The 12711-nt window shown below is 40.9% G+C and overlaps 1 long non-coding RNA gene across 7 annotated transcripts in view; it reads left to right on the plus strand.

Moving 5' to 3' along the window:
- Positions 1-1102: 1102 nt before the first annotated feature.
- Positions 1103-12711, plus strand: part of LOC110362056 (uncharacterized) — a 54768-nt gene continuing 43159 nt past the window's right edge. For 2 of the 7 annotated variants that reach the window (XR_002419061.2, XR_002419076.2), the window contains exons 1-3: positions 1103-2667; positions 3647-3752; positions 5732-5811. This is a non-coding gene — a long non-coding RNA (uncharacterized LOC110362056). The remainder of the gene's footprint in view (positions 2668-3646; positions 3753-5731; positions 5812-12711) is intronic. The other 5 variants (XR_010471116.1, XR_002419063.2, XR_010471118.1 and 2 more) reach the window with 5 other exon arrangements.

A 12711-nucleotide genomic window follows, 5' to 3' on the forward strand; every position in this document is an offset into this window, starting at 1 on the left:
ATATGGGTTCAAAAAGTCTTATTTGCTCATTCTTTCTGCAACCCAAGGACAGCTATCATATTTGGTACCTGGAGTACTAGTTTGTCCAAGGCACAGGTTGCCCCCAAATATTGCTTTCCATCCTTGTGCCTTTCTATGGCTCTGAAAGGATCTGCAGGGGTTATGCACATCCCTTCTCAGGAAGGATGCCTTTGTTTTCCTGGGTCCTGGGATACAGGAAAGGATTGTACTGAAAGTGGAACATCTATATACTTCCCTTGCAGCACACAAAGATAGCATGATGTTCATTGTCTGTTGCTGTAATATCCTTGTGGAAAAGCTGGTGTATTTCTGGAATAGAAGTATACTGCAGAAAGTCAGTTCAAGTTTAATCCCCTGGTCTGCCACCGACTGTCAGTGTGCCCTTGAGCAAGTTGGTCTTTGTAACTCTATTTCTTATGAGTACAATTGAAATAAGGACACTTCCCTATTGTTTTTGTATGCTGGGCTGAGAAGTGTATTAAAGCCTGTGAAGTACTTGTAGTCTGCAATGGTCAAGGCATATAAACCATTAAGGTAGCTGTTAAAATACCTGGCCAGAAGAGCCTGGGTTCTCCATGAGGTGTTGCAGCCTTTGCTGAGATGCCTGTGCCAGCATGCTGTACCGCCTTGTGTGTCACTGTTAATCAACGTTTCCCTTCCTAAAAGGATTTGTGGAAGGAGCACCATTCTACCCTATCTCAGACAATGCAGGCTGGCTAACATCTCTGGGATTGCTCATCACAGACACTAAGCTTTGAGATGATGCTAATACCTCGTAAGGGACCCCTAGCCTGAGGATCCTGCTGGTACTTGGGCGTTAACTGGAGATGGTCAGGGCTTCTGAACTGTCGTTCTGCACCTTTCATTGTAGATCTCTTCATATGGCATCTTGCATCAGATCTGTTCCATTAAATCAGTGGAATTATTTAAATAAATTATTTTTATTAATTTATTATATGAAAAATTTTAGAGCAAATTCCTTTGATGTGTGATATCCTAATCACACCCGCAGGGCATTAGCAGGCACAAGGCACATCTGAGTGTCTCTAATTCCCTAGTGGTGTGATTATATCTCATAATATTCACAACCCCCTGGAGCTTCTTTACTGGTATAAATAAATCAATTATTTAAGTCAAATACTTTGATCATTAGAAGCTGCCAGTGAGTGCCTGAATGCCTGAGCTGTGTGATTCACCAGGAATGATCTTGCCTCTCAAAATGCTGAGCAGCCGAGGCGAGTACTACCAGCACTTCATTTCAATCTGCTTTATAAATTAGATTAGAAGTCAGTTTGCAATACTTCATCCTGGATAGCAAGGAAGGGAGAACTTTACAGGGGTGGAATTATGAGATATTGCTGCCAACAGATCCTTTTATCATTTAACACTGCTGTCACAGGTTAAATACGAGCTACTGTTCATATTAACTAATAGCTATTATACAGAAAACTGACACAGGGATTCCAGCTAATGCACCATGAACCTGGTTCACACACACTGCATCATATTAACTATTATTTGCACATATGGATGGAAAGGAGTTTTGAGTCACTTGGGATATATGGCAAATTAGCATTTTATATCATATTAATGAAGTGCTAATTGCTCCTTGCAACCTTTTTTTGTGCAAATTGAATGGGTCCTATTTGCATTGTCATGTAACTGCTGTGTTACCTTGCAGCACTTTCATTAGGATGAGGCAGCACAGAGTTCATCAAGGAAACATATTAGTAATTGTGAGATAATTAGTTATGAAACTAATATTGTTTAAAGTAGAACAGAAATATTGCAGTTGACTTTGGTTTGGCTTGGGAATATTTTTTGTTAATAGGTTTTATAAAATATCTTTAGTTTTGCATATATTAAACTGACATCTTTACAAACAGCTCCTTGCTCCAATATTTTCTTTTTCAGTTCCTGTTTGGCAGGGTGTTTTGCATCTTTGAATGAAACAAGAAACACAGGAAAAAAAAAAAGAGTACTTTATTGCTGGCCATTTGTTTCTAAAATGAATCACAATACTGGAGCTTTTTGAGATTGTGAAATAGGAAAATATCTCTAAAGATATTGAATTGACAGGTGTCTGTGAGTCTGACCAAACAGCAGCAGTCTGTAAAACAATTTAAGAAATGTTGAAGATGTTACAGTCCTAATCATTTGCAGGATCTTGTTAACTATCACAGATGATAAAATTCTCCATAAGATTAATATATAGTATGTGATATTTTCAGCCAGGACAGGCATTCGGGGGGAGAGGGAAGAGGTGGAAAAAATGAGATTAAAAAAAAAAAAAAAAAGAAAAAGAAAAGAAATTTCATCCTGTCTTGGGGATGTTTCCATTATTGTGGAGAAAGCATGATTAATTTCTGAAGCCTCTGTGGGGAAGACACCCAGACAAAATGACATAAATCTACGTTAAAGGATTTAAATGCTTTAACCAAGAAAAAAGTGAGCTGAACTTTAGGTAGCACAGCCCTTTGCCAGTCAGTTCATCCAGATTTAGATCCTTCACCTTTTCTTTTTCGGTGACGTATTGGATATGGACAGATTGCAAGTTACAGCCAAAGGCAGTAAGACAGCTTTATTGCTGTTGCATGGGCAACATGTTGTCTTGGACTGGGAAACAGGCTGCGGACTTACAGAAATGTATGTACAAAGAAATGCTTTCAGATATTTGTATTATTAAAACAAAGGTTGTTAATACCGATTGACTAGTATTTTAGTCCTTTCTCTTTTTGCTGTATATGCCTATGCATTTGTGTAAACATGGACTTACGTATTTATCAAAAAGGTAGTCTCAGCTTGAGAGAACACTGGATGAAGAAAGTATACATAATATAATCTGTCACAGAATATATCCTCAAGTGTCCGTACGGTAGGGGAATTAGGACTCACACCTCAAACAGACATCCTGAATGCTCTATCCAGCTGTACAAACAATTGCACAGGACGTTGTCCCAGGTCGTCGTGAAGCAATGCAGCAAGTAAAGACATTCTTGCTGACTTAAGACTTAAGAGTGTTTCCAAATAAGCACAAGCAGCTCAGCATAGTTTTCAGACTTGAAGCCTAGATGGGGGCATTTGTGAATTGCTTTGTTTTGCCCTGTGTGTGATCCTGGCTTACCTGATGTAAAAAAATGTGGATCATCTGGATTTCAGCTGTATTCTGTCCAGCCAGGGGCTAAACCAGAAATACTTGATTATGGTGCTACTTGCATCCGATTTGTTCTGAACCAAAAGAACTGCATAGGTGAGCTGGACAAAACTAACTTTGTGACAACATCTGCTTTTTGCCTTTTTAAAAATTTTAAAAAAAATTTAAATTATTTCATAGCTCTTGCTATGGCATTCTGGAAGTCTTACAGTTGTGAGAACACAAATATTATTTTGTTGTATAGCCTGAATGCATCAACAAAGTCTTGCCTGACAGCAGTGCACTGAAACTTGCTGTATGGTATGCATCAGAGCTGAAGTTTTAATGGACTTCTTAGTTACCACAATAAATGTGGACCCCGCGGGGAATTGTTTACTGTATGTAAGAAGATGAGGAGGTCCTGGGTGTGAACAGGATAAAAGGACGATGTGGCAACCTCAAGAATTTTATGGTTTTATGTTAAACAAACAGCTGCGGTAACATCAGGAGGTTACCAGGAGCCTGAGGAGATCCAAGAGCAAAGCTCTGGTAGAGAGATAGAGGAATCAGATGCATGAACATTCTTCCCTGCTGACAGGTAAGACTGCACTGGTATATTCCTCTGCTAGTCCAGATGAGTCCAGGAGAGAAGCTGAGCAGAAAAGGGAACTTTTGGTAAATGAGGAACACTGCTTCTTGCTTCACAAGCCACTTCCTGTGTTACATGCGCATCTCTTTTCCAGGCGTTGCTGACAGGAGCCCTTGCTGAGCTCTGAAGGCCAACACTTGGCTATGCAGCTTTTAAGATTTAGTTCAGAGTGTAGCTTAAGCTAGTGGCTACCAAAAGTCATTAATGTGTGGCACAGTGTTCAGTGGCCAGTGAGAAATAAATTCAACTTCACTACGATTCTCTGCAGTTACTTCACCTGGATGAAAAGACACCCCAGATTTCCTCAGCTGGCACAGTTGTTTTCTGTGCCTACTGAAATAAAGGGCTCTGAGTGAGCGTGTAGCAAAGCCAGCAAGTGTGTGCCGAGGGGGAACCTGCACATCGGGCTTGGAGACACCTTGTTGCGATGACATGGAGGAAACTTCATTTCTGTTGCTGTGATCTATGTCTCTCCTTTGTCTTAAAAAAGAAAAAAAAAATCATTTTAAAAGGAATATTTCCTTCTACAGGCTGATGAGTAAGAAGCTTTTCAGACACCTAAAATGAGTAATGTGAACAATTAATAGTTTGGAGTCCAAAGCAAAGTTTATGTGACCTCAAAAAGGGAGGGACAAAGAGAGAGTCTTTAAGGGAATGAGAAGAATCTAAAAATATTGATTTCAATTTGCCATGGGAGGGAGCAGGAGAAACAAGCCATTGGAACAAGTTTCTGTAGCTTCCCACTAGCTGGAATGTTGAACAGCAGCGTGAAAATAAACATTTCTATAAGGTTTGCCTTTCCAGGGAAGATTAAGTCCAGTCCCTCTTGCCTTGCATGCTGTCAGTGGCAGCATCTGGTCCTGTTTGAAACAGCAAAGAAGGCAGGACTTTCAGTGCTTTGATTTGGTACTAGTGGTTTGTGAAAAAAGGGGAAAAACTATGGAGAACATCTTACTTTGGAATGGGAGGTTCCAGGAAGGGTCCAGCTTGTGCACTGGTGAAGCGCTGGAGGGAGAAGAGGGGCAGAAACCCGCGGCAGCACCTGCCTTGGGCAGAGCTCTTCTAGGAGTGCCTGCGTCGAGCAGGCTTCTCCCCAAATTCGGAGTCTTTGGTGCAGATTTCACGAGGCATCCTGAGCCTGCGTGTTTTGCTTCTTCATTTTGTGTGATTTCTGTCTGATTACTGTCTTGGGAATATTGCTCCTGGGTTAGGAGCACCGGTAGATCCTGCCCCACATGGCCCACCTTTCCCTTGCAGGGAAGGGCACAGTGTGTGCACGTCTCCAACTGGCCAGGCAAGAAGGAAGGTTTGATATTTGACTTTTTCCTTTTTAATATGGAGTCCAAGCAAAATCACTGTTCCTGTAGCTTGACGTCTTTGAGAATACTGGAGTGACTGAAATAAGATGATAAATTGAAATTTGGAAATGGAAATGTCTTAGAATCAATGCATCCGAAAGTGACTGGGCTATTAACAGGAGATGAACTTTCTTGTGACCTATACGCATGCAAAGATTGACACCTATGCAGGATCAAAGGAGCTTATGAAAGGCTAGAGTACATGAGAGGAAATTGAAAATGTGTAGGTTGTCGATCTCAAGAGTGGCTTTTATTAGTTATTGTACATAATAACTATTGTGTCAGAAATGAAAGGGATTAACTCTCACCCAAGGTACTGCACCTGAGCAAATATTGTCTTGCCTGGGTGAAATTTGTGCCAACACAAAGAAGACCTGGTATGAGGCTATGTACTGCTGAAGTCTCACTTAAGTCTTCAAAATGACGATTACCCAGGATTTTAGTGGTGCAAAAATACAAGGACAAATTTCAACCCTTATACTGCTACAAGTGTATGTCCCCGGGGCTTTTGGGGTAATGTGGAGTCTCACCAGAACACATCAAAGTCGTTGGAAATTTCTTTCTCTGCAGACTGACCACTTTCCAGATTTGGGAGTTTCTTGTGACACTGAACTGAAGCTCTGAGGGACTGATAGAGAGTAACTGACTGGGTAAGTGGGTTCTGATGGCTGACTGTTTTATTCTCTGCCGCATTTTCTAATGGCTCAAATGCTTTGATCTATGTGAGCAGGCAGGGGAATATTTTGCTGTGGTCAATAGGTTTTTCTAAGAAATACTGTAAATATTGACGACAGTTGACAGTTTGTTGTTGGAAATGTGAACAGAAAACAATTGGAGTTTCAGAATAAAAGTTACAAATATTTTCAGGCCAGAGGAAGAAAATTCTCAATCTTTAGCACAAAGCAAATATTTTTTCATGCTGAATCCTTCTGTTTAGATCTGCTTTCAGCAGATGACACCCACCTTTCAATCACACTCTTGCATCTGTGCCCAGTTTGCACACCTCTTGCTAAATATTTTCCTGTTTGTGGAAGAATGGAGAAATGGTTTCACAAGAATGCAGACCATTTGCTTGACAGCCGTTCCCATATTTAATTGTCTGTCTTCAGTGATAAGGTGCGCCTATGTAATCTGGACTGTAACCACCAGAGGGGAAAGGAGTAGTGTATAATGTACACACAGTATTTTCAGAAAAACATTCCTCAGTTTTTTGGGGGGGATTCCCATATGTATTATATCTTCCCTTCCTCCTGCCATGTTCTAGACTGGGGGAAAATAAATAGGGAACCTCATAGTGTCTTTCTGTAAAGCTTCCCCTCCTGTGTATTAGTTCATGTCCAGGGATACCTTGTAGAGATGCCTCTATTATTTTCATCTATATTCCAAGACATGGAGATTGCTGAGGGGGTCTGAGAGGCCTGGGGACACCATTGTATAAAACTGTTCCTTCTGCAAGGAAGTCTGAAACTGCTTGGGAAACGCAATATTTTCGAGGGGCTTGTGCCCCCTGCTACCTCACTATATTTTCCACATCATAAAAATGCTTCCCTTCCCTATATTGAACATTGAGCCCTTGCTGTACGGCTGACTAGTTACTAGAGTTATTGGTTAGTTTGAAGGATCATTTTACGCTTCTGCCCTCCCCCCTATTTTTTTCTTAAATGCTTTGCAACCCAAGTGTATTCTGATCTGATTTTATTAGATTCATTTGTCCTGCACTCCCCTCCTCCCCTTTCCCTATTTAAGTCGATCTCAGATGTGTAACTCTAACCATGTATTTATACGTCTTGCATCGGTATAGTGTTTGTGATCTGATCTGAAGCTGATAAGTGATCTGAAGAAGCCTGATCAATGCTGGCTTAGGTAAAATGATCACAGATCTTTCCCCAGTGGTGTTCATGGTTCCCTGCCTTCCTGTCACTTTGCAGTAGAGCACCAGGGCACAGATTGTTCCTGCTGATGAAAGGAAATCTAATTTACCAGGTTTAAATAGTAACACAATCAGCACGTTTCTAGCTAGTGGTAATTATATTGAGTTCGTTGCCTGATAAATTGATCCCATCCTGATAAAGTCATCCCACACTCTGCATGTCTCTGGATATTGTGTTTCTGCGTTGCCCTGGCCAGTGTCTAGTGATCACAATGTCAACTGCTTTTGCTTCACCTCGGGCTTGTGTTTTGCTACTTTTAGTAGCTGATATTAACAATAATATATACCAGTGAGAAGGAATAGAGCTGCTTCTTATGCCAGGAGCCCTGTATGCTTTTCTGATAAATGAGGAAGCCATAGGGTGGTGATGGACATTCCTTCATGTAATGTTTGCTTGGTGTCGGAGCGCTGTGAAGTAGTTCATTGTCCTCACAGGACCTTGTAAGGTTGGCAGTACTGCTGTCACCATTTTGTAGACGAGGAAGGTTTTGGCAGAACAGAATCAAATGACATAACCAGCATTCCTCTAATATATGTATATATCAGATGGTGATGTATAGAATGTGGGAATTCTACATTGCAGCACCTTATACCTCCTTCCAAGACTTGGCATTTTTCTTGATTTCTGTCCTAGTCAGAATTGTTCTGTCCTCCACTCCAAATTAGTTTCTGTAGGTTTTCCCTCATTTCCCAAATGAAAATATTGGAATGCTTTTGTGTCAGGTTTGCAACATACAGAGAGGTGAGGTGAAGTTTTGGAGGAGTCAGATCATGGATGTTAAAACTTGCAGGTGCAAGTGTGAGTAAGCACAGGGCAAGCAAGAACCTTTCTGTGCTAGGCGTGTTTCTAGGGAGCCTTTTCTCTCGGTGGTCAACATCAAGTTTTGGAAAGCAGGATGGTTTTCCTTTGGTATGTTTTTGATACATCAAGACAAAAGTAAGGGAGTATCTATTTCTTTATTATTAGGCGGGAAAAAAAGAATTTCGATTGTTGTTTTGACCAACTTGCTCCTTTTTTGAAGGGAAGGAGAAAAAAGGGGGGAAGGGAGGTCAGAGAGTATCAGGATTTTTTTCTGTCTTATTTATTTCTAGAAAAAAACTCACTAGTGAGCTTATTGGTATGGCATTTTCAGTGGAAATACAGTATTTCTGCTGGACAAAATGCAAGAATGTTTTATCTCATGGAATTTCCCACTCAAGAATGGAACAGTTCTTCATACTGCAACGGCTGCCTCAGCTCCTAATATGGATTTAGCAAGTAGCTCAAAAATACCCAACAAGACGCAAAGATGCAGCTGCCATGGTGTTTTTTTTTAACTTTAAAGGGGCATACCAAAAAAGTCAGGAAAAAACTTTGCTATAAAAATTGTTGGTTGCAAAATAGGAAGGATCCTACATTTTGCTGCTGGCTTATTAGCCATTTGTTTTGATTTCTGTCACAGCGGATTCTGCCTTGAATACACTATGAAATTAGTTCTGGTTTTGTTTTGTGTACACTGAGCCCAAGCAAAAATCTTCTTTGAGGACATCAATGCCATTTTGCTCTTAGAGACTGTAGCTTTCAGCTTGATGCTGTCTTGTAATGATACTACTCTTGTTCATCCTTGTTTTGATGTTCTTTTGTTGTAAAATGCATTTTCTGAAGGAATAGGTTTGCTCCTTGTTTATAATTCGAATTGCTAAAGCTTGTTTTCACTGACTTTTTAATTATGCAGTATTTAAATCCAGAGTTCATTTTCTTTCAGAAGAATCCTCAGAGGGTTGTTAAATACCAAGATCCCACTTTTGTTTCAGGAAGTCCCCAAGTCCCCAAGTGCTGCAGGAGAGTACCGAGGAAGTATCACTGCACTCTTACTCTGATCTTGTACTTTTTCCTAAGTGTGTGCTGTTGGTTAGTTCTGGAGGCATGATGGATCCTGTGGTCTCATCTGGTACAGCTCCTTTATGTCCCTATACACACAAAATGTATGTATGTCTTCATTCCTCTTGCCTTCTTTGGATCTTGCTTACTGCATTTCTTATAATGCAACTGGAAGTCACTTACAAAAGGTAAACATATTTTAGGATAATATGCTGGCAGAAGTCCACGGTCTGTCTGTGTTAGTGACCTGGACGGGGACAGGAGCAGTGGCACGTAGTGACCTGTGGTATTTAACCATTTGCATGCTCTGTTGCGTGGTTTTGGCCGTACCAGCCGGCACTGTCTGCGGTGCTGTCTGGGTATGGATTAGGGCAGCAGCGTGAGCCAGGGAATATTCCAGGCAGGCAGATACGGATGAGGACTCCTCTTTGGGGAGTGAGCAGAAGGACAGAGTTTAGCCATATGGACGTGGGCTCTGCCATAAAACTTGTGCTTGGGGCAGGGAATTGGCTCCAGACTGCTTTACTTTCTATTCCAAGGCAGGCCTGTTGATTTCTGCGCCTCGGTGCCAGGCCCTAAGACAGAATGCATTTACAGCTCTCTGTATACAGGATGTAATTTTAATGCTTGGCTCCCGCTGCAAAATATGTCACAGTGAACTTCAAGAGGATTGTTTATGTCCCCAGAACCTTAAGCTAGAATAATGACTCTAATTTATTTATGCACATTTTGACAGCTTGTTATGTTTTATTCCGTAAAGCTAAATGTGGTCTCAACACCTTGGAGTTATTGCTAATGATACTAGGGAGAGGTAGAGATTTTTTTCTCTGAGCAGAGAAGATCTTTTCCACTCTGTAAGGATTTGAAACCACTGTCCTTGTGTCTGCAGATCTGTTTGAGAAAGGACAATGAAACCGAGGGGTGAGGTGGCTCTGCTGCATAGCTGAGGAGGAACAGATCAGCTCTATATTGACAGTGAATGCTTGAATAACCCAATAACCAGTGACCTTACATAGGACTTGTCACACTCAGACAAGAGATGGAGAATTCTGTCCTAGAGACCTGTAAAAGTCTGCTTACTCTATAATATGACTCAATTCCTGGTTTAGATCTGCTGAACAATACAGTTTGAGTCTCCCCTTACGAGAGACTCTGTCTTTCCTCTTCCTACATAGACATCTGAAAGACAGACCCCTTCTGGTCTGAAAGGATTGTATCATTTATGGATGTGATTGTGTAATTTACGTATCCATAGTGTTTCCTGTGTCCAATGTAATCAGTTAGGTTTGATAACACATTTACAGCTAATAAAGGTGTTTAATAGGGGCGCTGAATAGTTTTGTAAAACGGTAGCATGTGATATTGGTGGGTTGTAAGGCAGTTTTGACCAGGAGTTTAAATGAAAACAAAAGAAAGCAACTGTAAAACCAAAGCGCTAGACATTGAATTCTATATAACTTTTAGTTTCTTTTTCTCTTCTCAACAGCAATGTCTATACTATTAAAAAAACTGTGAGGAAACATTCCCGAGCACTGCATTATTTACATTTAAAGTATTAGAAGAGTCCCCGGAAGGCTTCAGACCTAGGCCAACTAGGATTTTTCCAAATAATTTACGGGCACCATTCAGGGATTAACTCTAACCAGGGACCCATTCTGAACAAGGTGACCACCTTGTTTTGGAGGCTAAGAGGGTTAAATAGTATGAATAGGAATTCTGCAGCCAGTAGCTGTAATCACAAAAACCAGTCCCAGGCTTGTTCAATTTTCTACTACAAAAGTAGCTAATGCAAACTTACTTCTGTACCAACTACATTTGGAAGCAGTGCTGAAATGGAGGAGAGGAGAAAGAATATGTTTAACCTAATCCAGGATATATGGGGATGACAGAAATCACATTAACACAGTCTCTTAATTCCTTGCTAAATATCTTCTACTGCCTCTAAACAGCAGTAGCACAAGAAGAATAACATTCATGAAGGGCCAGTGTGGATCCCTGGAGTCTCAGTAGGGACTGCTGAGAGACAAAGCTGTAAATGTGTCATGATAGACTGAAATGAAAGAGGTACCACTCTGGAGGGAACTCAATGCGTAAGCATTGGCTCGTATTCTCTAACTTGAGTGGCGGTGAGACAAGACTGATCATTGCCTTTGGGCTTTAGTCCTAGTTTTAATGGATTATTATTATTTTTTTTAAAGCTACCTCTTACTCACTACTCCAACAGCACAGTTTCCAGGGCCAAGTTTATTTACAAGTCACATGGAGAATACTAGTTACTGCTTCAGATACAATGGGATGGTGTTACTCTGCTCCTCATGCAGGTACACTGATGAGAATGATCAGGTTACCATTTGTTTACTAACTCTTTAATCAAATATTTAACTAGGATTATAATCCAAGAGAGTGAGCTGTAGCTACACTAAGATTCATGTGCAAAGTTGTTCACCATCAAATTCTAGTGGCTTGACTTGATTTTCTCTCTCCCGTCCTGAGGGACAGCTGTTAACAACCAAAGTCAATGTGACAACTGATCATCTTCACAGTCCATGCAGGAACATCTACTTGAACATGGAGAGTGAACTGAGTTCCCACCTTGTTTGGGCTGGTCCTTCATATAAGGATTTGAATCTTGTATTGTGCACGTCTCACGGAGATGTCAGGTTTATCAGGATGGCACTCACATATAGTTCTGTAATTGCTGTGACAATTCCCTGGTCACTCAAGTAACTTCCTGGAAAAATAATATTAAAATTGTGAGTGTTAGTCAGTGACTGATGGCATTTTTAAGTAATCGAATGCAGGTGAAAATATTGATATATAAAACGTTAAGCCAAATCTTGGCTAGAAGTTTATTTCAGAACTGAGTAAGAGTACTGCATGCTCCTCTATCCTTTTTGTGAGAAAGCAGAAATTTGTTCCATTTCCTGAAATGGTTGCTATTACTGTTCCTAGCAGAGGCAGAACTTGGAGGTCATGAAGAAATGAGCCACTGGCAGTCTGATATAATTTCTACCATCAGTCAACTTTGCCACTGTCAATCATGGGCATTTCTTTCTGGTGTTTTAGCCTTGGCTCCTAGTCCTAGCCTAAAGTGTCTGGTTTCTTTTCAGAAGTGACTGGTCCTGACAGAGGTGTGGATAGCACAGCCTGTCTGGTTTTAGGGCATTGCCATAGACTGTGTTTTGTCTGGTAAAATACACATAGTTCATCTCTAGTTGTGTACTCTTTTCAGATGGGAGACACTGACAACATAAAGTAGATGGTGGAGTTCCTGCCACCAGGTGTTTCATTTTATTTGGCTGCTGTGGGGGTTTTTGATATACTAGCATGATTTTTTTTTCTTGTCTGTGAATTCATGTGAAAATGAATTACGGAGCTGAGTCCTGGCCTACATTAAGAAGTTGCCCTGCTTTAAATTAGTTCTCTATACAGTCAAATTGAACCTTGGGGTGTTTGGAAAGGCCAACCACCAAATGCCTTCCCATTTTCATACACTATGGGAAGGGATTATTTTCTTCATACTCCTGTTCCACAGAGATTCACCTGGCAGGAAGATGGGATGGTTAATTTTCTGACAGATAAGAAAATACATCATGGCAAACTTGAAAACTCAGCTTTGAGGGTGGTAAAACACTGGCACAGGTTGCTCACAGAGATGGTAGATGCCCCATCCCTGGAAGCATTCAAGGCCAGGCTGGATGGGGCTCCGAGCAACCTGATCTGATTGAAGATGTTCCTGCTCATGGCAGGAGGGTTGGA

This window comes from Columba livia, chromosome 3, assembly GCF_036013475.1.
Source record: "Columba livia isolate bColLiv1 breed racing homer chromosome 3, bColLiv1.pat.W.v2, whole genome shotgun sequence".
Lineage (NCBI taxonomy): Eukaryota > Metazoa > Chordata > Aves > Columbiformes > Columbidae > Columba > Columba livia.